General features: G+C 40.0%; 1 protein-coding gene across 1 annotated transcript in view; it reads right to left on the bottom strand.

Annotated features, from left to right (window-relative positions):
• PPM1E (protein phosphatase, Mg2+/Mn2+ dependent 1E) overlaps positions 1–25,858 on the bottom strand; it is a 181,786-nt gene that overhangs the window by 26,609 nt on the left and 129,319 nt on the right. The window lies entirely within an intron of this gene.

The raw sequence follows: 25,858 nt of genomic DNA, 5'->3' as shown, positions 1-25,858 counted from the left end.
TAGATGGAGAAACCAGGAAAAGACAGATTTGTGGAGGAAAAGGGTAAAGTAGAAAATAAGAATTCATTTTAGCCATGTTAAGTTGGAAAAATCTGTGAGATATCCTTGTGAAGGTGTCAGATGGCTAATTATATATTTTAGTGTGGAGCTCAGAGATGTTAGGAAATTTGGAAGTCATGAATGTATGGATGGTATTTAAAACTATGGAAATAGAGGGGAATTCCCTGGCAGTCCAGTGGTTAGGACTCCGCAATTCCCCTGCAGGCGGCATGGGTTCCATCCCTGGCGGGGGAACTAAGATCCCACAAGCTGCGAACCGTGGCCAAAAAAAAAAAAATTTTTTTTTAAACTATGGAAATAGAATAGATCACATAGAGAAAACATAAAAAGAGAACTACTATGGACCAGTGACTTCTGTGTGCCTCCTGTTTTCCCCCTTTTGGAATAGTAAGTACCTTCCCAACATACGCATTATATGTTGGGTAGTAGTGGGGAAGGGGGTAGATAATATGCCTCTTTAGTCCCCAAGTTTTCAAATCAAATGGAACTATATTCAAGGAGCTGTCATCAAGAAATTTTACCCAAGGAGTCTCACCTGGACCTGACCTCACTGAGATCCTGAACCTCAAGCCTGAGCCTGACGCCATTAAGGGATGGAACTTTGGGAGACTCTGTGGGGAGGGTGAGTGATGTTTTTGCATGTGGGAAGGATGTGAATTGTGCAGCCAGAACAGATGGTGGCAGATTGTTTTTCTAAAAAAGGTCACAGCAATATTTCTGGTCCTACATGCTCTTTAAGAACTTTACCGTTCCAAGTGAAGAGGCAGAATCTGTTTTCCCTTCTTTGAATGTGAATGAGACTTTGACCAAAAAAAAAAAAAAAAGTGGCAAGAGTGATGCTGTGACTTCTGGGATTTGGTCATAAAAGACTACAAGACTTCCCCTTGGCTTTCTCTTCTCTCTTCCTCTCTCTTCCTCCCTTTTCTCCTTTTCCTCCCCTTCCTCTGCCATTCCCCTCCCTCTGGGACATGGACAGGTTCATGTGGGTGTCAGCTGAGGCTCCCAGTCAATGGCTATTATCAACTGCCTGACATGTAATGGCAAAGGCCTTCAGATGATACCAGTCCCACCCTGAGGCCCCAGACATCCTGGAACAGAGATAAGCTGACCCTGCTTTGCCCAGTCTTAATTCCTGGCCCAAAGAAACTATGAGCATCATAAATGATTGTTTTATGCCACTAAGTTCTGTGCTAATTTGTTACACAGCCATAATAACTGAAAACCCAACACTGAGAAGCTTGGTGGAAGATAAGGAACCTATAAATACTGAAAAGACAGCAAGATAAGTAAAAGGTGAACCAAGAGAGTAGAATATTTGAAGAACAGAATGGTCAACTGTGTCAATACTACTGAGAAGTCCAACAAGATAAGGGAAAAATTAGATACTGAATTTAATAACATGTAAATAAATCATCACTGACTGGGTGCCAAGACAATTCAATGGGGGAAAAAATAGTACTTTCTACAAATGGTGCTGGGACAACTGGATATCCACACACAAAATAATCAAGTTAGTGTCTTTCCTTACACCATATACAAAAATTTACTCAAAATGGATCACAGACCTAATTATAAGAGCTAAAACTATAAAAATCTTAAAACACAGCAGTAAAACCTCAAGACCTTGGATTAGGCAATGGCTTTCCTAAATATGACACCAAAAATACAAGCAGCAAAAGTAAAAAAGAGTTAAACTAAACTACATCAAAATTAAAAACTTTTATGCTGGACTTCCTTGGTGACGCAGTGGTTGGGAATCTGCCTGCCAATGCTGGGGACACAAGTTCAAACCCTGGTCAGGGAAGATCCCACATGCCACGGAGCAGCTAAGCCCGTGTGCCACAACTACTGAGCCTGCGCTCTAGAGACTGTGAGCCCCAACTACTGAAGCCCGCGTGCTCTAGGTCCCGTGCTCCACAACAAGAGAAGCCACCGCAATGAGAAGCCTGCGCACCGCAACGAAGAGCAGGCCCCACTCGTCGCAACCAGAGAAAGCCCGTGCGCAGCAACAAAGACCCAATGCAGCCAAAAAATAAAATAAATAACACTATAGAAATATTAAAAAAGAAAAATTTTAGTGGTAGTGGTATTACTTGGGCATATAACCTAAAAGGATGGACTGTTGTAGTCTGAGAACAGGATACCTGTGTGTATGATTTTGGAGCTGGTGCTATTTTTGTGATAACAAGGTTTAGGTGGGACCAAGAAAGTGAGTGGTTTAGAAAGAGATAAAATTAAAATGTTTATGTTCTAAGTCCCCAAGGGAAAGTAAAAAACTTAGAAAATCCTGTTTATCATTCATCAGTATTCTTCAAATTGTAGATTATGATCCATTAGTGGGTAAATCAATTTATGAACTGTGAGCAGGATTTTTTTTTAAAAAAGGAACTAGAATAAGGTGCATGAGGTAAAGCTAAGTATTCCAGATATATATTAAGTATATACTGAATCCTGACTATGACGAAAAAAATTTTTAAAGTTACTACCCTTTAACAATTATGAAATAAATTGATGGCATCCTTTGAAATCCAAATGCTTTATAAACAATATTACCATTTCTCCTTTCATGCTAAGTTAACCGAATTTTTCTTGATGAGTCAAAATCTTCCTTCATAGACCTAAACTCTTTGTCAGCATTGCCTGTCTTTACCTTTCATCACGCTTTATTTTGATTAACTGGACACATCCAGATATTTTGCCCAAGTGGACTTTTAGTATATAGTTATAACATTTACTTGGTCCCTTTGCTGTTTTAAAATTAATGTTTAAAAAAACCTGAAAACCTTTATTGCAACCTTGTTCCCAAGAGTTGCCCCCAGAAAGGATATCTTTTGTATAATTATTAAACTATCTGGATCTTGTTCACCAAAGGTAGGAATGTGAAAACTTCAGAGAATAAGGAAAGAACCATTAGTCTCATTAATGTGTCATCTGCAATACATTTTTAGTCGCAGTTAATGTAACTTTTTACTTTTTGTCAGACAGAATGAAAATATTTTCAGTGAAGTAGGGAGGAGGATTAGCTGACGAATAGCTAGAGATAAAACATCAAGCTAGACACCTCACCCACATCAGCTATTCCTACATGTCAAAAAGCTACAACACTCAGCATGAATAAGTTCCTATGGTTTTGACTCTGATTGAAAGTGATTATTTCTGAAAAATCAGAATTGCAAATATATTTTAAAACATAGTCACATCAGAGAATATTTGATCAACTCAAATGAAAGCTTATCATTAAAGCTTGTCATTTCTAAGAGAACTACCAAGAGAAACTAACATGATAATAACATAGCAAACTGCTTTCTTTCATCATTTCTCATACAATACTTGAAAGATCCCTATACAGCAGGTTTTAGAGTTTTAAAGTTTGGCAAATGTATTACATAGCAAGTATCAGAGGAGGGCCAGTAATCAAGGCAATCTGGGGAACTGGGATTACAAATGTTACTATGTTGAGAACATTGCTGAAGAAGAGTATGATTAGAAATTTTTTAACTTTTGCAGTATGTGTCATTTTGGGGGACTGGCTCTTTTAAAATCAAATTAATCTTGTTCAGGCCCTTCAAATATAGTCCAAGAACACTCTTTTGCTATTTACTTATATTAACAGATATTTCTAAGTGCTTATTACCATTCCTATCTTCAAGCAATTCACATCCTGCAAACAAACGGAAATACGTTTTCATACATACCAATTTGTTACTTTCTTGTTTGTTTTGGGAATACAAGTACAGACTTTATATAGTCATAGATAAAAATAAAATCTTTAGTTTATGTCTAAGTCATATACGAACTATATGCATAAACACCTTTTGAACAATGTTGAGATATCATTAGGGGTCTGGTTAGTCTTAAATTTTATTTATTTATTTTAAATTAATTCTTGGCTGTGTTGGGTCTTCATTCCTGCACGCGGGCTTTCTCTAGTTGCAGTGAGCGGCGGCTACTCCTCATTGAAGTGCATGGGCTTCTCACTGCGGTGGCTTCTCCTGTTGTGGAGCACGGGCTCTAGGCACGCAGGCTCAGTAGTTGTGGCACATGGGCTTAGTTGCTCCGTGGCATCGAACCCATGTCCCCTGCATTGGCAGGCGGTTCTTAACTACTGCGCGCCACCAGGGAATTCCCTGGTTAATTTTAATTTTTAAGTTTAGTGACATACATAAAAAAATTCCACTTCACGGGAATTCCCTGGTGGTCTCGTGGTTGGGACTCCTTGCTCTCATTTCCGAGGGCCCAGGTGAGGGCCTGGGTTCAATCCCTGGTCAGGGAATTAGGATCCCAAAAGCACAAAAAAAAAAAATTCCACTTCATTAAAGCTATTTGTCAATGAATACATGAATGCATATTTGGATTTCTGTGGATACTGACTTTTTCAATGTTATGTATTGCGAAGCAGAAATCCAGCTCTATTAAACTTCATACACTGAACTCTGTAAACAAAGCACAGGGTCTTGCTTTAAGCTAACAATAATTCTTCAGACACACAAAATAAAACTCAGATTCATAAATGTTCTGACTCTTCTTCCCTGCTGCTCAAATTGGCTAGTGTCATCTTTATCCTCAGACTATTTATCTGAGTAGGTCAGTCTCGACTCCTCAATTCTATTTCGGAAATAACCACAACCCAAAACATGCCTGGTGGAAGATTTTGGATTATAAAAATACAGTTGTGTCCTAGTGACCTTGAACAGTTCAGTACTTATCAGTGTTTATACTATTTTATTTTAATCAGTATTTTCCCAAATCAGACCTTTAAAAAGCCATAGAGTATATCTGGGAGCAATATTTAAGGATGAGGTGGATGTTAAATCATTGTTACAGACTGAAAGTCTGTCCCCCCCACCACCCAGATTCATATGTTAAAATTTTAATCCCCAATGTAATGGTATTTGGAGGTGGAACCTTTGGGAGGTAATTAGGTGATGAGGGTGGAGCCCTCATGAATGAGATTAGTGCCCTTATGAAAAAGAGACCCATGAGAGCTCCCTTGTCCCTTCCACCAGGTGAGGACACAAGGATAAGACAATTATCTGTAAGCCAGAAAGCATGCTCTCACTAGATACCAAATCTGCCCAGGCTTTGATCTTGGACTTCCCAGCCTCCAGAAATGTAAGAAATAAATTTCTGTTGTTTATAAGCCTTCCAGTCTATGGTAATTTGTTAAAGCAGCCCAAATAGACTAAGACAATCATTATGGAACTACTCAAATCATTATCATAATTAGTGGAGCACAAAGAAGGAAAACTTCAGTACTGAGTATGTTCATGTTTTTTGCTCTAGATGAGCATTGATTTCTTTAGATTTCATAACAGCACCAAGTCATAGGAGAATCCCTAGCATTACTTTCACCTAATGTGCTTGCAAGAATTTTTTTAAGTGATGAAGAATAATTAGGGATCACTTTGAAGCCTGGACATAAACACAAGCGAGACCTAAAGTTTCTGCCAACTTATTTAATTGCTATTCAACTAACTTTTTGGAGACAGGTTATAGCATAAATATAAGGAGTTAGAAAGCTGGGTTCTAATTCTAGCTGGGTAACCTGAAAAAAGACTCTTAAATTCTCTGGATTTTAGTTCCTCAATAGAAAAATTAAGAAATTGAAATAAAATAACTCTAAAGTCTCTTCCAGGTTTAAAATTCTAATTCTATGATTCTATTCCAATAAGGTTTTGAATTTGTAAGATGGGACAAAGGCAATGTAAAGGTAAAAATTAACACACTTCAGATCCAAACAAATGTTTTTATATACACCAGCAGAATGGAAATAAATTCTATATATTCCTTTTGTAAGCAATATAGGGATATTCTGCTTTATGTACTAGTGTCTACTTAAAAGCTGAATGTATATTTATTTATTTATTTATTTATTTTTTTTGTGTGTGTGTGTGTGTTACGCGGGCCTCTCACTGCCGTGGCCTCTCCCGTTGCGGAGCACAGGCTCCCGACGCGCAGGCCCAGCGGCCATGGCTCACGGGCCCAGCCGCTCCGTGGCATGTGGGATCTTCCCAGACCGGGGCACGAACCCACGTCCTCTGCATCGGCAGGCGGACTCCCAACCACTGCGCCACCAGGGAAGCCCTATATTTATTTTGATAAATACAATCAATCCTTGCAGTGAATCTACCAGTTAGGAAAGAATCCCTCAGATTTTATATATTAAAAGAAACATGCCATAAACATCTATAAAATAATATAGTTACCAACTGGTTATGAAGCTTTATATTTCAAGCAAAAGAGTACTATTTCGAGGTTCCCTGGTGGCGCAGTGGTTGAGAGTCCGCCTGCCGATGCAGGGGACATGGGTTTGTGCCCCGGTCCGGGAAGATCCCACATGCCGCGGAGCGGCTGGGCCCGTGAGCCATGGCCGCTGAGCCTGCGCGTCCAGAGCCTGTGCTCCGCAACAGGAGAGGCCACAACAGTGAGAGGCCCGCGTACCGAAAATAAATAAATAAATTTTTAAAAAGAGTGCTATTTCTTACCTCTTTAAAGATATTTATTTACAAAAGCTTATTCTGCCTCCATTCTATAGGTTGACATGAGTCCAATCCAATTTTTCCATTAGAGAAAAGGAAAGGAGTCCGATTGGAATTGAATATGAAAGCTGGCTCTCTTTCAGCACTATATATTGCCATCTTGGTATAAAACAGGAACCAATAGATAAATAGATTATTCTAGCATAAAACATTTAATTTTCATTTATTTTCAAATATCATGGGTGGGTAAGTTTTGTTAGATGGACAGGATAGTATTTTAGTCAGATCTTTTTTCTAACTTGTTAGTATCTTCCACATGCATATTAAGACAATACACATTTTAAGACTGCAAACTGAATTCTTGTCATAAACCAAGCCAGGAAGCATTTTCCTCACAATGCCAAACCTACGCAAATCACTAAAGACATTATTAGAGAAATTAGAGGTTTAAAAGTACATCCTTCCTGACACTGGCAATGTGGGCGTCAGCACAGCACCCACAGCTGTGTTTCAGCAGTCTTGGCATAGCATTCCTAAGGTAATAAAAATTCTTGAAGGTGGGTAGTTTCCATCAATTAACTCTGAGAGAAACTCATCTGGAGCAGCCTCACCTCAGCCCACATATCACGATGATGCTGTCTACTCAATATGCCCTTGCTAGGGTGACAACATGTAAATGTTAAGTTTCTGATCACTCCCCTCCCCCAGGTTAATCATATGTATTCTAAATCTAGAATACACATTAAATTAAAATAAAGAAGGCAAATTCTCCACCAGACTTGGTATTCTTTTTCTCAGTGGACCAAATGGAGTTAAACTCAGGGTTGAATTCCTTCCTCGTTAAGCTATTTTCTTTCTTTCTATAGCAGCCTCCAGGAACGCCACCTGGAGTCAGCTGATTATAATGCCCACACATCACAGATTCTCTTAGTTAGCCTTGAATATATATAATGCCAACTACCAAATGACTGGCTCCTGAGGTGCTGGGTTTGGGGTTCTTACAACAGAAATTTCATTCCCTACTGTTGCTATCAGTGTAATCTTAACAATCATCTGTTCACTCTGACCAGGTTGATACAGAAGCATAGCCAACAGGATCTTAAGTTTTCTGTGAATGGCAACCTAGATGTTACACATTTACCAGAGATCAAACTACCACTAGTGTCACAAGACCACAAAAAGAAGAGAGCTTAGCAGTACTCTTCTTCGTCATTATTCTTCCATGACCAAAAGGAATTAAACTGCACAAGTTAACTGAAACTTGTCAACATCATCAATGTACCTTCCTGTTGCTAACTCCTACACCCTGTTCTCAGATCTGACTCACTTAGAAGCATCTGACTGCTGATTATTCCCTCTACTTTGATAAACTCCCTTCTCTAGGTTTCCAGAACATCACACTCTCCTATGTCACTCACAGGATTCTGTCTTCTCAATCTCGTTTGATGGTTCTTTCTCTTCTTCCTGCCCTTGGAATTCCTCTTATCATGTTGTAAGTCTTGTCTTTTTCTTTTTGCATAGCCTTCATCAATTTCTTGTATACAGTATGCATTTCTTATTGATTATGCTTATCATTTATTTTATGACTGCATTCTTTCTCCCACTAGACTGCAGATATTTTTGTCTACTTTTGGTCACTGATGTCTGATGCTCAGATCAGTGCCTGGCACACAGTGATCAATAAGTATTTGCTGAATAAACTTCTGTCTTTCTGATTTATATCGATATATATTTAAGCCATTCCCTAACTTCTTAGAATGAATGTTCCTTAAGAGGAGAAAATCAATACATTTACATAAGAGTATGTCACATAACACGATGTTGAGTTCTTACATGTAGGCTATGAAACTTGGGCTACTATTAGTAAACAGGTGATAACCACTGGCAAACAGGAACTATGGTCATGTTTACACTTTTGTTGTCAACTCAAGTAACTGGTTTATGCTATCTCTAGTCCCTTTCACTAAGAGATAATGTATTCAAAAATTTTAAATATGTATGGCTTTTTAGTAGGAACTTTAATTCAACCAATATTTTTAAACCATTGACCAGTTTTAAGAAAGCAGGGGCTTCCAAACCCCCTAGGCTGTGCAGACAGCCACGGGGGGCCCCAGCCCAACAACCAGGAGGCCAGCAGCAGCCCCATGTACCTCCTGGGTTGCAGAGTCAACCTGCCCTCCAGTGGGCGCACAGCCGCTGCACAAGACACAGCCTCACGGCCAACCAGACTAGGGGCCAGCCTTGCCTACCAGTGCACCTACAGCAGTCAGCTCATCACAACATAAGGGACCATGCAGTCCACACAGGGAGCACACCTACAGCATATAACTCTGGTGACCAGAGGGGAGTGTGCTGTGGGGCCCCACAGGCTGTCTCCTAAAAAAGGCCACTTCAAGATCAGGAAACACAATCAACTGACCTAACACATAGAAATAAACAGATAATTGGGCAAAATGAGGAGACAGAGGAATATGTTCCAAACAATGGAACAAGACAAAAACTTCAGAAAAAGAACTAAATGTGGAGATAAGCAATCTGCCCAATAAAGAGTTCAAGGTGATGACCATAAGGATGCTCACCAATGCGGAAGAAGAATGGAGGAACACAGCGAGAACTTCAACAAAGACAAAACATAAGGAAGAACCCAACAGAGCTAAAGAATACAATGACAAATTTTAAAATACACTAGAAGTAATCAATGGTAGATCGGATTATACAGAGGCATGGATCAGCAATCTGGAAAAGAGAGTAGTGGACATCACCCAAACTCAATAGAGAAGAGAATTGTAAAGAAAGCAGGATAGTTTAAGAAACCTCTGAGACAACATCAAGCATAATAACACTCACATTACAGAGGTCCCAGAAGGAGAGGAGAGAGGGAAAGGGGCAGAGAAACTATTTGAAGAAATAATAACTGAAAACTTCCCTGACCTGGGAAAGGAAACAGACATCCAGGTCCAGGAAGCACAGAGAAGCCCAAACAAGATGAACCCAGGGAGATTTATACCAAGACACATTATAATGAAAATGGCAAAAATTAAAGAGAAAATCTTAAAAGCAGCAAGAGAAAAGCAACTAGTGAGGTATTAGGGAACTCCCATAAGACTATCAGCTGGCTTTTTAGCAGACACTTTGCAGGCCAGAAGGGAGTGACATGATATATTCAAAGGGACAAGAGGAAAAAACTTACCAAGAATACTCTACCCGACGAGGTTATCATTCAGATTTGAAGCAGAGACAAAAAGTTTTACAAACAAAAGCTAAAAAATTTAGCACCATTAAAAGCTTTAAGAGAAATGTTCAAGGGACTTCTCTAAACAGGAAAGAAAAGGCCACAACTAGAAATACCAAAATTATGAAAAGAAAAATCTCACTAGTAAAGGCAAACATACAGTAAAGGTAATAGATCAGTCACTTATGTAGCTCACAGGAAGGTTAAAGGACAAAAGTAGTAAAACCGGGCTTCCCTGGTGGTGCAGTGGTTGAGAGTCCGCCTGCCGATGCAGGGGACACGGGTTCGTGCCCTGGTCCGGGAAGATCCCACATGCCGCGGAGCAGCTGGGCCCATGAGCCATGGCCGCTGAGCCTGCGCGTCCGGAGCCTGTGCTCCGCAATGGAAGAAGCCAAAGCAGTGAGAGGCCCGTGTACCAAAAAAAAAAAAAAAGTAGTAAAACCATCTACAAGTAATTAAGGGATATACAAAACAACAAGATGTGAAATATAACATCAAAAACATTAAATGTGGGGACTTCCCTGGTGGCGCAGTGGTTAAGAATCTGCCTGCCAATGCAGGGGACACGGGTTCAAGCCCTGGTCTGGGAAGATCCCACATGCCGCGGAGCAACCAAACCCATGCGCCACAACTGCTGAGTCTGCGCTCTAGAGCCCGCGAGCCGCAACTACTGAACTCGCATGCCACAACTACTGAAGCCCGCGTGCCTAGAGCCCTTGCTCTGCAACGAGAAGCCACCACAATGAGAAGCCCCACACTGCAACAAAGAGTAGCCCCCATTCGCCGCAACTACAAAAAGCCCACGTGCAGCAACAAGGACCCAACACAGCCAAAAACAAATAATTAATTAATTAAAACAAAAAAACATTAAATGTGGTGAGGGGAGTAAAAATGTAGGACAATTAGAATGCCTTTGAACTTAGGAGATAATCAACTTAAAATAATCATTCATACATACATATATATATATACTGTTATATATGAACCTCATGGTAACCACAAACCAAAAACCTACAATAGATACATAGAGAAAAAATAGAAAGGAATCCAAACAAATCACTAAAGATAGTCATCAAATCACAGGGGAGGGGCTTCCCTGGTGGCACAGTGGTTGAGGGTCTGCCTGCCGATGCAGGGGACACGGGTTCGTGCCCCGGTCCGGGAGGATCCCACATGCTGTGGAGCGGCTAGACCCGTGAGCCATGGCCGCTGAGCCTGTGCGTCCGGAGCCTGTGCTCCGCAACGGGAGAGGCCACAACAGTGAGAGGCCCGCGTACCGCAAAAAAAATAAAAATAAAAAAATCACAGGGGAATAGAGCAAAATAAGAAGAAAGGAACAGAGAAGAACTAAAAACAAACAGAAAACAAAATGGCAATAAGTACATACCTATCAGTAATTATTTTAAGTGTAAATAGACTAAATGCGCCAATCAAAAGACATAGAGTGGCTGAATGGATAACAAGACCCATATATACACTGCCTACAAGCACTCATTTCTGGTCTAAAGACACACAAAGACAGGCCTAGGGCCGGTTGCCCAGGTGGCAGGCAGCTGGGTGCCGCCATCTTGCCATCTTGCCATACAGTGGGAGCTGTGTGCCTGGCTCCCATGTCCTGCAGCCATGTTGCCTTGCACCCTCCCCTCAGGGCGGTCCTGCCCTGGTCTGGGCTCAACGAGGCAAGGGCTGGAGCCTGGCAGTGGCAAGGCAGCCCAAGGCCCGAGATGGTGATCTTTTGTGCAGCTGTAAATTACTCCAACTGACAGGGCAAGGGGGAGAAGCACGCTGTCTCCTGCCACAGGTTTCCCCCTAAGGGACTCAAAACGTCTGATCCAGTTATTAAAGGCTGTTCAGAAGGACAACTGGACCCCCACTAAGTAGTCTTTCCACAGTAGTGAACACTTCACCAAAGAAAGCTTCTCCACGGGGCTGGAGGATGAGCACTGACTGCTCAAGATCGTGGCCATGGCTTCCATCTTCCACCTGACTGAGAAGAAGGGAGCTGGAGGCCGTGGATGCACCAGGAGAACGGATACCAGAAAGGCCTCAGGGGGCTTGAGGGGACATGTGAGTGAAGCAGACAGGCAAGGAGCTGCAGGGTCATCAACATCCTCAAGTGAAAACCCAGCGGTCAAGCTGGAGTCCTGCAAGTCGAAGTGAGCTGCACTGTAGGGTAAAACTGCACCCAGGGCCAGCCCAGAAGCCACCAGTCAGAAACTGGTGCAGCAGCCTCTGGAAGTACTCCAGAAGCCGATCTGGCTAGCGCAGCATTAGACAGCCAGGGAGAAGCAAACATGTCACATGTCTGCTGTAGATGCTGGCAATCAGAACACCACCTCCCCTGATGGGGGCCTGGTAGATGAGAGTGGCATTTCCATGGATGACTTTATCCCCCCAGTAATTTCGAACATCAATAATAATTTCTTTAAAATAAAAAAAAACATACACACGGTGAAAGTGAGGGGATGGAAAAAGTTAATCCATGCAAATGGAAACAAAAAGAAAGCTGGAGTAGCAATACTTATATTAAAAAAGTAGCCTTTAAAACAAAGCTATAACAAAGACAAAGAATGACATCACATAATGATAGAGTGATGAATCCAACAAGAAGATATAGCAATTGTAAATATATATGCACCCAACACAGAAGCGTCTAAATACATAAAGCAAATATTAACAAACAAATAGGGAGAAAGTGACAGTAATACATTGGATACACAGTGATCCAAAATCTATGGGATGCAGCAAAAGCAGTTCTAAAAGGGAAGTCTAGTGACACAAGCCTACCTCAAGAAACATGAAAAATCTCAAAAAATCAATCTAAACTTACATCTAAAGAAACGACAAGAAGAACAAAGGAAACTCAAAGTTAGTAGAAGGAAAGAAATAATAAAGATCAGAGCAGAAATGAAATAGAGACTAAGAAATAGAAAACATTGATGAAACTAAGAGCTGGTTCTTTAAAAATATAAACGAAATTGATAAACCTTAAGCCAGACTCATCAAGAAAAAAAAAGAGGCTCAAATTTAAAAAATCAAAAATTAAAAAGGAGAAGTTACAACTGACACCAGAGAAATACAGAGGATCATAAGAGATTACTATGAACAATGACATGCCAATAAATTTGTCATCCTAGAAGAAATAGGTGAGTTCCTAGAAACACAATCTTTTTTTTTTTTTTGCGGTACGTGGGTCTCTCACTGTTGTGGCCTCTCCCATTGCGGAGCACAGGCTCCGGACGCGCAGCCTCAGCGGCCATAGCTCACGGGCCCAGTCGTTCCGCGGCATGTGGGATCTTCCCAGACCGGGGCACAAATCCACGTCCCCTGCATCAGCAGGCAGACTCTCAACCACTGCGCCACCAGGGAAGCCTGAAACATACAATCTTGAAGACTGAATCAGAAAGAAATAGAAAATATGGACAGACCAATTACTAGTAACAAAATTAAATCAGTTTAAAAAAAAAAAATCCTGACAAATAAATGTCCAGGACCAGAGAGCTTCACAGGTGAATTCTATCAAACATGTAGAGAAGAGTTAACACCTATCTTTCTCAAACTATTCCAAAAATTTGGAGAGGAAGCAATGCTTCCAAACTCATTCTATAAGGTTAGCATTACCGTGACACTAAAACCAGACACCACAAAAAATGAAAATTAGAGGCCAATATCACTGATAAACATAGAAGTAAAAATCCTCAACAAAATATTAGCAAACTGAATTCAACAACACATTAAAAAGGATCATACACCATGATCGAGTAGGATTTATCCCAGGGATGCAAGGATGGTTCAATATACACAAGTCAATCAATGTGATACACCACAGTAACAAACTGAAGAATAAAAATCATATGATCATCTCAACAGATGCATAAAAGCTTCTGACAATATTCATCATCCACTTGTGATAAAAAAAAAACCTCATCAAAGTAGGTATAGAGAAAATATAGTTCAACATAATAGAGGCCAACAGTTACAAACCACAGCTAACATCACAGTCAACGATGAAAACCTGAAAGCATTTCCTCTAAGATCAGGAACAAGACAAGAATGCCCATTGTCCCCACTTTTATTCAACATAGTATTGAAAGTCCCAGCCACAGAAGTCAGACAAGCAAAAGAAATAAAATAAATCCAAATTGGAAAGGAAGAAGTAATACTGTCACTATTTGCAGATGGCTTGATACTACATATAGAAAATCGTAAAGCCACCACTAAAATACAGTAAGTCCCCTACATACGCATGAGTTCTGTTCCAAGAGCACGGTCATAAGTCCAATTTGTTCATAAGTCCAACAAAGTTAGCCTAGGTACCCAACTAACACAGTCAGCTATATAGTACTGTACCGTAATAGGTTTATAATACTTTTCACACAAATAATACATAAAAAACACAAAAAATAAAGAAAACACTTTTAATCTTACAGTACAGTACCTTGAAAAGCACAGTAGTACAGCACAACAGCTGGCATACAGGGGCTGGCACCAAGTGAACAGGCAAGAAGACTTACTGGAAGAGGGAGAGGAGGTGGGAGACGGTAGAGCTGAAGGATCGTCAGCGATAGGAGATGGAGGGCAAGCTGCAGTTTCACTCACACCTGACGTTGATGGCACAGGTTCTGGTTCCTTGCTGGATTCAATTCTATCTACCCTCCTGAAAAAATGATCCAGTGATGTCTGGGTAGTAGCTCTTTTTTTCTCGTCACAGATGACACAGTAGCACTGGATTGCATTCTGAACGGCGGCTGCAACCCTCATGTACCGTTCTACGCTCGGGTCCTGTGCCTCTAAAACTAACAGTGCCTGGTCAAATAAAGAAAATCCCCTTGTCATTTCCTGCATCGTGAGTCTCTTCGGTTCTTCAGTTACTACTTCTTCTTCTTGTTTCTGTGTCCTTTCTCTGGGCCTCCGATTCCACCAGGTCTTCATTAGTAAGCTCCTCGTGTTGCACAGCAAGGAGTTTGATGAAGTCATCCTCTTGCAGATCTAGCTCCAGCTTGTCACTGAGGGTCACTAAGTTGCTGAAGACCACGTTCACATCTTTGAAAGTTTGCAACTTGAAGGTTCATATGTAGGGGACCTACTGTATACAAAGCACTCATGCAACTCAACACCAACAAAAACAAACAACCTGACTAGACAATGGGCAGAGGGCCTGAATAGACATTTTTCCAAATAAGACATACTGATAGCCAACAGACACGTGGAAAGATGCTCAACATCACTAATCATCAAGGAAATATAAATCAAAACCACAAAGGGATACCATTTCATACTTATCAAAATGGCTATCATCAAAAAACCATGAGGGCTTCCCTGGTAGCACAGTGGTTGAGAGTCCACCTGCCGATGCAGGGGACACGGGTTCGTGCCCCGGTCTGGGAAGATCCCGCATGCCGCGGAGCGGCTGGGCCCGTGAGCCATGGCCGCAGAACCTCTTCAACCGGAGCCTGTGCTCCGCAGCAGGAGAGGCCACAGCAGTGAGAGGCCCACGTACCGCAAAAAAAAAAGACCACGAATAACAGGTGTTGGTGAGGATGTGGAGAAAAGAGAATCTTCGTGTACTGTTGGTGGGATTGTAAAATGGTACGACCACTATAGAAAACAGTATGATCGTTCCTCAAAAAATTAAATACAGAACTGCCATATGACCCAGCAATTTCACTTCTGGGTATATACCTTAAAAAAGCATGAATTTGAAAGCATATATATACCCTGAAATTCACTGTAGCGCTTTTTACAATAGCCAAGATATGGAAGCAACCCAAGTGTCTGTCAATAGACGAATGGATAAAGAAGATGTGGTGTATATATACAATGGAATATTATTACTCAGCCATAAAAAATTGAAATTTTGCCATTACGACAACATGAATGGATGTAGAGGGTATTATGCTCAGGAAATAAGTCAAACAGAGAAAGACAAATACTGTATGATCTCAATTATATGTGGAATCTAAAAAACAAAAAAATGAAAACAGACTCATAGATACAGAGAACAACCAGGTGGTTGCCAGAGGGGAGGGGTGGGGGTGGGGAACAAAATAGGTAGAGGAGATAAAGAGGTAAAAACCTTCAGTTATAAAATAAATAAGCCGTGGAGATGTAATACACAGCATAAGGAATAGTCTTCAATAGTATTGTAATAACTGTATGGGGACAGATGGGTGCTAGACTTACTGTGGTGATCATTTCATAATGTATGCGAATGTCAAATCTCTGTAGTACACCTGAAACCTAACAAAATATTATATATCCAACTATATTATATTTTTTAAAAAACAGGGGCTGTACTAAGATGAAACACAATTATTCTTTGAAACACAACCAGAAATAGAACGCTGTTTAATGATTCTACTAATCCACATCGCTATTTCTAGATATTACTTTAGGTCATAAGCTGTTACCTACACATTCTGAATACAATATTGATATGGCCGCTGAGCCTGTGCGTCCGGAGCCTGTGCTCCGCAACGGGAGAGGCCACAACAGTGAGAGGCCTGCATACAGCAAAAAATATATTTTTTTTTTTCCAGGTATACAAATAGTGTGAATTTCTGAAGCGTATACTAAGATCACAACTCCTTTCTTGTACAACTTTTTTTTCCTAGAGTTGATGACTGCCTCACTTTTTCCCATTTGATTTGTTTTCAACATACCTATCAGTAATTTTTTCCAAATGCTCCAACAACATTGTGGCACACGATTCAATGATATTTTCCATATGTTCAAGCAAATCAGTTTCAATTTTTTCTCCTGGAAAACCCTGGACTCTACAGTCTTGCTGTACAAATGACACCCTGGGACTTTCTTATGGAGCTCTTCTGTGTTTGGTTTCCCATTTCCTAGATCCCTCATCTTCTTTTCTTATCAACTAGCTTTTTAGATTTTGCTAGAGTACATCCTCTATAGTTTTACAGCTTTCTACTATCTCCCCCCCTTATCCTCCCAATGCTTCTGAGTCATATAATATCTACATGTCAGAGTTTATAATATATAAATTCTGTCCTAGAATAGTAAGCCCCCCATTAATCCTATGGATTCAATGCTCATATCAAGTCTTTTGCTATATTTTCATCACTTGGTTATCTAAAGTATGTCCTCCAGTAGTTTCTCAAGAAGGCATTAGGGAAATTATATTTTCTGACTTTTTGCATGTTTAAAAACATTGCCTTTTCACCTGAACAACAGTTTGAGTAGATATAAAATTCTTAGGTCACACTTTCGGTCCTTGAGGACTTTACATTGCTCTACTGTCTTCTGACACTGAACTTTTCTGAGAATTCTGAAGCCAATTTGAATCTTTCTCCCTGTCATGTTTATTCTTTTACTCTGGAGTCATCAAAAAAATTTTTTTTGCAGTACAATAACATTACTAGATTATGCCTTAACGTTAATTGTTCTATGTAAATTCTTCCTGACTCATTATGTGCCCTGTCAATCTATAGATTCAAATCTGCATTTGTTTTGAGCAGTTTCTTTGAAAAATACCTGTAAATATTATATTGTATTACTTGAGTTTTATTCTTCAAGGACAACAATTATTCTCCTTTTCCCAAGTGCCACATCTAACACTGGTTCTTTATTCCTTTTAGACATGTGGCTAAGTTCCATTTCATTTTGTTCATTTTTTCTCAGTCTTACTCTCCATGTACCCTACTGTGTTTTCCAAAAGTGTCTATTCTTTTTCCTGCTTCCAATATGCCCCTCATTTCATTGACAATTTAATTTTTCTCTTCCCCTTATTTTTCAAGCTCTGTTAGCTAAACTTCACCTTTTGCACTAACCCTTCCTTGACCTATTGCTGCTTGAGTTCTAGTTTTATCAAAGAACTTGCAAGATTAATTTTTTAAAATTATCATTCAAGACAATATATCTTATTGCAACTTTCATCAGGAATATTTTTCAATTGCCATTTATTTTATTTTTGTTTATGTCAACTTTTTAAATTTTTTATTTATTTATTTTGCCATGCTGCTCGGCATGCGCGATCTTAGTTCCCTGAGCAGGGATCGAACCTATGCCCCCTGCAGTGGAAGTGCAGGGTCTCAACCACTGGACTACCAGGGAAGTCCCTACTTCAACTTTCTAAAATTGTAATCTCTTTATATAAAATCCCTACTGGTTCCTTTATGATAATAATCTATAAATGAAGTATGTTTTTCCTGGACCAGCTCTTCATAAGAGGTTCATGTAGCTCAAAATGAAGTTCCTGAGGATCCAAGGTTGTGTGAGGGAGTTATTTTATTCTTGACTTCTCCCTAGCCAACAAAGCTGCTAATAATACAGAGTCTCTTGGGACTTCCCTGGCTGCGCAGAGGTTAAGAATCCGCCTGCCAATGCAGGGCACATGGGTTTAAGCCCTGGTCCGGGAAGATCCCACATGCCGTGGAGCAACTAAGTCAGTGAGCCACAACTACTGAAGCCTGTGCACCTAGAGCCCATGCTCTGCAACAAGAAGCCACGACAATGAGAGGCCTGCGCACCGCAACAAAGAGCAGCCCCCACTCGCCGCAACTAGAGAAAGCCCGCACACAGCAACAAAGACCCACATAGCCAAAAATAGAAACAAATAAACAAATTTTTTAAAAATATGGTGTATTTCCAATTCCTCATTCAACTTATCCTCTTTTCTTTCTTGGTGCCAAACTAGGTATTGAGGAGTCCCTGCTGGTAGCCTGTGAAAGGTTCCAAAATTATTTTTGCCCCCCCCCGCAAAGAATACCACCTTTTTTGGAGCATACACCTTAGTGGCTTTCACTGAGGTCTTTAGATGAAAGCATTCTATCTCACATTTTCTGAAACCCACTTGGTCTTTGTTGCATTTGGTAGCCCTTAATTTTCTGATTTGGTGTTAACAGATATATCCTACTCTTACTGAAGATGGAGTTTGTATTTTTCTTTCTTGTTCATCCTCCTTCTTCTTTTTCCCGGCGATTTCTGAGAGAAGCAGACAATGTCATTGTTATTCTACTATTTTAAAGTCTGTAATGAGCCCTTATTTTTTTTTATCACTCTCTGAACTGCTTTTCAGACAGAGAGTGATAATTACTCACATAATATTGAGGCACATGCATTAAGTCTATCTTGATTCTTGACTATGGCAAACAAAACGAAATAATACTTTCTTGAGGAGTGCATATTCAATGAGTTGAATCAAATACATTCAACTATGAAGCATAATAAATTAGGGAAAGAAATGATTCCAGAAGGAAAATTGATGTGTGAGAAAAATCTGTAATTCTAAACTCCTATTCTGTGCTACTTAATTTATGCTATGACCCTGTATCAGGCATTTTGCCCTCAGATTCTTCTCTGTAAACTTAAAATCTTTAGTTATTGGTTGCATGTATTTTGGATGGAATGTTGAGATCCTGTTTAAATATAAATTTGTAGCAACTGAGTAATACTGAGAGTAAATATCAAATCAACCAAAATTTATAAAGTGTTTATAATTACCTTTTATTCTCCTTCCTGCCCTCTAAATTATTCCAATAAGCCCAAGGAAAACTGAAGCCAGGCAAAATCTGTAGCAGGTTGTAGATTCCTTCTTTCTAGTCTGTACAGCTAACATATGTGCAGCAAAACCAACTGCATTCACCAGAATTTAAATAAATCACCAAGGAGAAAAAGCTGTAATTTACTTTCCTACTTTATTTTAATCCACATGATTATATAGAAATTCCAACAAATAGTCTTGCGAATACCTGCTTCTTTTTTTCTTAATATTTATTTATTTGGTTGCCCCAGGTCTTAGTTGCGGCAGGCGGGCTCCTTGGTTGCAGCTCACAGGCTCCTTAGTTTCAGCTTGCAGGCTCCTTAGTTGCAGCTTGCCAGCTCCTTAGTTGCAGCACATGGGTTCCTTAGTTGTGGCATGCAAACTCTTAGTTGCGGCATGCACGTGGGATCTAGTTCCCTGACCAGGGATTGAATCCAGGCCCCCTGCACTGGGAGCGTGGAGTCTTAACCACTGCCCCACCAGGAAAGTCCCGTACTTGGTTCTTATAAATTGTGATCGAACCTCAAATAAATTCTTAGGACAGAGGTAGGAAGAAATTTTCCTGATACTGAAAATAATGACAATTTATCCCATTAAGATCTTCCAAACTTACCAGAATTTGAAATGACAAGTTGAGATTAGATAAGTTAATTTCTCAATGACATATATAAACAAAATAACATGGTAACATAAATAAATCCTGCAGTGTTTCATATTAGTTTTGTGAAAACTTACATCCAGCCAGAAACATAATAAGTAACTTAACTTTCAAAGGTAATTGCTTATATTGCTTCACTCTGTGAAGTAAATAAGGAAGCAATTGCTTTTGAGGGTATTAAATGCTTTTTGCTTTCTCAGTATTCTATGATGAAAATTTTCAAATGTACAGAAAAGTTAAAAGAATTTTACAGTAACTATTCACAATCTCATCACTTAGATTCTTCCATTAATATTTTGCTACTCATCTATTTACTGATCAATCCAGCAATCCAGCTTATTTTTTATGTTTTAAAGCAACATGCTGATATCAGTATACTTACCCTTAAATATTTTAATATGCATATTACTAACTAGAATTCAATATTTGTTCTAGCAAAATTTACATACAATAAAATACACAAATCTTATATGTATTTTCACTGAATTTCAACATGTGCATGTACCTATGTAACTCTCCTACAAAGCTACAGGACATCATCAGTACTCAAGAAAGTTCCTTCATGCTCCTTTTCAGTTATTCTCCACCCCCAGCTTCCCACTAGTCTCACTTTTCACAACACAGATTAGTTGCATCTCTTCTTGAACGTAATATAAACAGACTCATAAAACCATGTACTTATTGTTTGGTTTGGTTTTTTGGTTTTTTTTTTTTGTACGTGGGCCTCTCACTGTTGTGGCCTCTCCCGTTGCGGAGCACAGGTTCCGGACGCACAGGCTCAGCGGCCATGGCTCACAGGCCCAGCCGCTCCGCAGCATGTGGGATCTTCCTGGACGGGGCACGAACCCATGTCCCCTGCATCGGCAGGCGGACTCTCAACCACTGCGCCACCAGGGAAGCCCCATGTACTTTTTAATGTAAGTCTTCTTTCACTCAGCAAAATGTTTTTAAGATTCATCCATATTATTGTACACTGACAGTCCATTCCTTTTTATTGCTGAGAAGTTTTCCATTGTGTTAATATACTGCAGTTTATGAAAGAAACTGAAGATGACACAAACAGATGGAAAGATATACTGTGTTGATGGATTAGAAGAATTAATACTACTAAAATGACCATACTACTCATAGCAATCTACAGATTCAATGCAATCCCTACCGAAAATACCAAGGGCATTTTTCACAGAACTAGAATAAGTAATTTTAAAATTTGTATGGAAACACAAAAGACCCTGAAGAGTCAAAACAATCTTGAGAAAGAAGAACAGAGCTGGAAGAATCATGCTGTCTGACTTCAAACTATACTACAAAGCTACAGTCATCAAAACAGTATGGTACTGGCACAAAAACAGACACATAGATCAATGGAATAGAACAGAGAGACCAGAAGTAAGTCCACACACTAATGGTCAATTAACCTATGACAAAAGAGGCAAGACTCTACAATGGAGAAAAGACAGACTCCAATAAGTGGTGCTGGGAAAACTGGACAACTACAGGTAAAAGAATGAAACTAGAACATTCTCTAACACCATATGCAAAATTAACTCAATATAGATTACAGACCTAAATGTAAGACTGGAAACCATAAAACTCCTAGAAGAAAACATAGGCAGAACACTCTTTGACATAAATCATAGCAATATTTTTTTGAATCTGCACCCTAAAGCACTGGAAAGAAAAGGAAAAATAAACAAATGGTACCTAATTAAACTTAAAAGCTTCTGCACAGCAAAGGAAGCCACTGACAAAATGAAAAGACAACCTACTGAATGGGAGAAAATACTTTCAAATGATGTGGCTGATAAGGGGTTAATATCCCAAATATATAAGCACCTCATACAATTCAACATCAAAACAACAAACAACCCAATAAAAAAATGGGCAGAAGACCTGAATAGAATTTTTCCAAAGAAAACATACAGATGGCCAACAGGTGCATGAAAAGATGCTCAACATTGTTAGTAATCAGACAGATACAAATTAAAATCACAATGAAATATCACCTCACACTTATCAGAATGGCTATCATCAGAAAGAACACAAATAACAAATGTTGGTGAGGACGTGGAGAAAAGGGAACCCTCGTACACTTCTGGTGGGAATGTAAACTGGTGCAGCCACTGTGAAAAACAATATGGAGGTTTCTCAAAAAAACTAAAAATAGGGACTTCCCTGGTGGCGCAGTGGTTGGGAATCCGCCTGCTGATGCAGGGGACATGGGTTCGAGCCCTGGTCTGGGAAGATCCCACATGCCACGGAGCAACTAGGCCCGTGTGCCACAACTACTGAGCCTGTGCTCTACAGCCCACGAGCCACAACCACTGAGCCTGTGTGCCACAACTACTGAAGCCCGTGTGCCTACAGAGCCTGTGCTCTGCAACAAGAGAAGCCACCACAATGAGATGCCCACGCACTGCAATGAAGAGTAGCCCCCGCTCGCCACAACTAGAGAAAGCCCACACGGAGCAATGAAGACCCAACTCAGCCAAAAATAAAATAAATAAATAAATTTATTTTAAAAATATTTATTTATTTATTTGGCTGTGCCAGGTCTTAGTTGCAGCATGCGGGATCTTTAGTTGCAGCATGCGAAGTCTTAGTTGCGGTATGTGGGATCTAGTTCCCTGACCAGGGATCGAACCCAGGCCCCCTGCACTGGGAGCGCAGAGTCTTAGCCACTGGACCACCAGGGAAGTCCCTGAATAACTTGTTTTAAGTACACATTTATTTTATACATTTGAACTTATAACATTTACTATTATAAAGTCAATTCCAGGGACTTCCCTGGTGGCCCACTGGTTATGAATCTGCCTGCCAATGCAGGGGACACGGGTTCGATTGCTAGTCCGGGAAGATCCCACATGCTGTAGAGCAAGTATGCCTGCAAGCCACAACTACTGAAGCCCACCTGCCTAGAGCCCATGTTCTGCAACAAGAGAAGCCACCACAAGAGAAGCCACCGCAATGAGAAGCCCGCGCACCACAATGAAGAGTAGCTCCTGCTTGCTGCAACTAGAGAAAGCCCATGCGCAGCAACTAAGACGCAAAGCAGCCAAAAATTTAAAAATAAATAAATAAATAAATAAGAAGTCAATTCCATTAGAAAATGAGGTTGGTTTAATTAATGTAAATACTTTAAACCTGAAGTTGTAGATATTGTTGCAAAGTTCTATCGGCCCTGATATCTAGCTTTCTTATTCTATTTCGTTTTTGTTATGCTGTACTGAAGACAATCCAATTTTGACAAATGCCATGTAAGTGGTAACAGTTTTTCCTTAAATGGGCTTCTTCTAAAATCTCAAGCTACTCTTCAATTAAATACGAGTGGCAAAGTTTATTAGGAGATGAACACAAACACAAAATAATCTGGCAGCACAATTAATTGGTTGTGGTCTCTAAGGGAATTAGTATTTGTGTTTCTTCATTGTAACTTTTAGATAGCGTATATAAAAACCAAAAATAGGGCTTCCCTGGTGGCGCAGTGGTTGGGAGTCCGCCTGCTGATGCAGGGGACGTGGGTTCGTGCCCCGGTCCGGGAGGATCCCGCGTGCCGCGGAGCGGCGGGGCCCGTGAGCCATGGCGGCTGGGCCTGCGCGTCCGGAGCCTGTGCTCCGCAGCGGGAGAGGCCACAGTAGTGAGAGGCCCACGTACTGCAAAAAAAAAAAAAAAAAAAAAAAAAAACCAAAAATATATGTACAAACATATATAAATATATTTTTAACTATATAAAAAATCAAAAATACAAAAGGACTTATAATAAAAAGCAGCAGTCCTTTTCCCTCCTTTTAGTTCTAGTCAATCAGAGATAACCTAGAAGTAATCCAACTGTCCCATCAATAGGGCACTGGTTAAATACAATGGAACACAATGCATTAAAAAGCCAGGGAATTCCCTGGCAGTCCAGTGGTTAGCACTCTGTGCTTCCACTGCAGGGGGCACAGGTTCGATCCCTGGTTGGGGAAGTAAGATCCCACAAGCTGCGTGGCACAGCCAAAAAAAAAAAAAAAAAAAAAAAGCCAGTAAAAAGAATAAGGTAAACCTATATATTCTGCTGCAGGCAGATGTCCAAGATATATTGTTAAGAGAAAGAAGCAAGTAAGAGAATAGTATCAGTATTTTAAAAAGGGACTTAGGTGTTGACATGTACACACACTTCTAAATAACTGGACAGCAGCAGTAGGAAATGAAAAGTTTCACTTTTCTGTATTATTTGAATTTGTAATCATAACATAATATTACTTTTAGAAATAAAATAAATAAATAAATGGCATAACCAGGAAGCCTGACGGTTTTTATTATATGAGCTATCTAGAAGTCCTAGGTGACATAGTGGCTAGGGTTTGAGAACCATCTCCTCCAAGAATCAATCCAATCATGCCCTATATCTCAGTCACCTCAAAAAGCCAACATCTCCCAGGTAATCCCTTATATCACAGTCTCTCATCTCCATTAAGCTCTGTATGTCCCTTAAAATAATCCGGATTCACATCCTTCCTCTTCAACCTCCCCAACGCTTCCACTGTGCTCTCTGGAACTAAAGGTCTATCGTTAACAAATCTCATATCTTCAGCCTCTTCTCTGAGTATTCCATTCCTTTCACCTTCTTGCATTACCGATACTTGACTCCCTTGAAGATACTGTTTTCCTTGAGCCCTCTCAGTTTTTTCTTTCATCCCTTGTATCACCTGGCCTTGAGATAGGTTAGATGTGTTTCTTGCTTGTCATTGCCACCTACCTTCTCCCTAAAACCCTTTACAACTACGCTGTTGGACTATTTCATTCACTACCTACTACCATCAGAGTCTTCAGCAGACCTCCACATCATATGGTCTCATTACTCAAATATTTAGCCCCTACATTACTGTCCTTCCACCACAGCTCTTATAAATTTTTAGTGATTTCAGTGTCTACAAAGATGATCCTTCCAACATTCAGAGGAGATGGGCCTCTTCACCTCCAATGATCTTGTCCTTCACTTCAAGTCAGTCCCATGGTCATCCCCTAGGCCATGTCATTACTAAGAACCTTCATAATACCCATTTCAAGCATCTCACTCTCCACCTACCAGCTCCTACCTTTCCGAGTCACTCCCTACAGAATATGAACGTCAACAATTTAACTCCACCAGGACCTTTAATCCATGTTCCCTACAGTCTTCACTACTCTCCTCTCTTGGTGCATCATTATAATAACCCCCTTGCGTAAATTCTCAAGTCATTTATCCTTCTGCCAAACTCACTTTGTGAAATCCTGGTTAACTCCAACTCTCTCCTTACTCCAGCCATCACACAAACAGCCAAATGTGACAGAAGTAAAATTCAAACATACTGACTTGTCTTCCTTTAATTCATGACCACTAACTTTAAGAGGGCCCTTAATGTTGCTTAACGACTTACTATATATTTTCTAAATCAGCTTACTCTCTCTTCCTTCCCTCTCCTCATTCTCATTGAGAAAACAAATGATTAGAACTCACATAAGCTCCCATCACATAAACTATGTACACCTGTAACTGTAAGCGCTTTCTCCCTATTACAATGATAAAACTGTCCGTGCTCCTACATAAGGCCATCTCTTCCACTTATCTACCAGATTCCATCCCCTCTAAAACCACCAAGGATATTACTCCTGCAATTTTCTTCTCATATTATCAATTTTTCTCTCTGTAAATCAGCCCCAACAGTATAAAGTACCTCCAATGTTAAAATACAAGTTTCTTGACCAAAATCTCACCTTCCCAGCCAATGTTCCATTTCTCTGCTGCCTGTTACAACCAAATTTGAAAGAGCAATTTGTATTTGCTGTCCCTACTTTCTCTATTCCTCTGTCTCTTTTTAAAAAATTGTTATTGTGTTAAAATACACATAACATTAAAATTTACCATTTTAACCATTTTAAGTGTGCAGTTCCGTGGTATTAAATAC

Source organism: Phocoena sinus, chromosome 20 (assembly GCF_008692025.1).
Source record: "Phocoena sinus isolate mPhoSin1 chromosome 20, mPhoSin1.pri, whole genome shotgun sequence".
Taxonomy (NCBI): domain Eukaryota; kingdom Metazoa; phylum Chordata; class Mammalia; order Artiodactyla; family Phocoenidae; genus Phocoena; species Phocoena sinus.
This window is presented reverse-complemented; position numbering and strand designations above follow the sequence as displayed.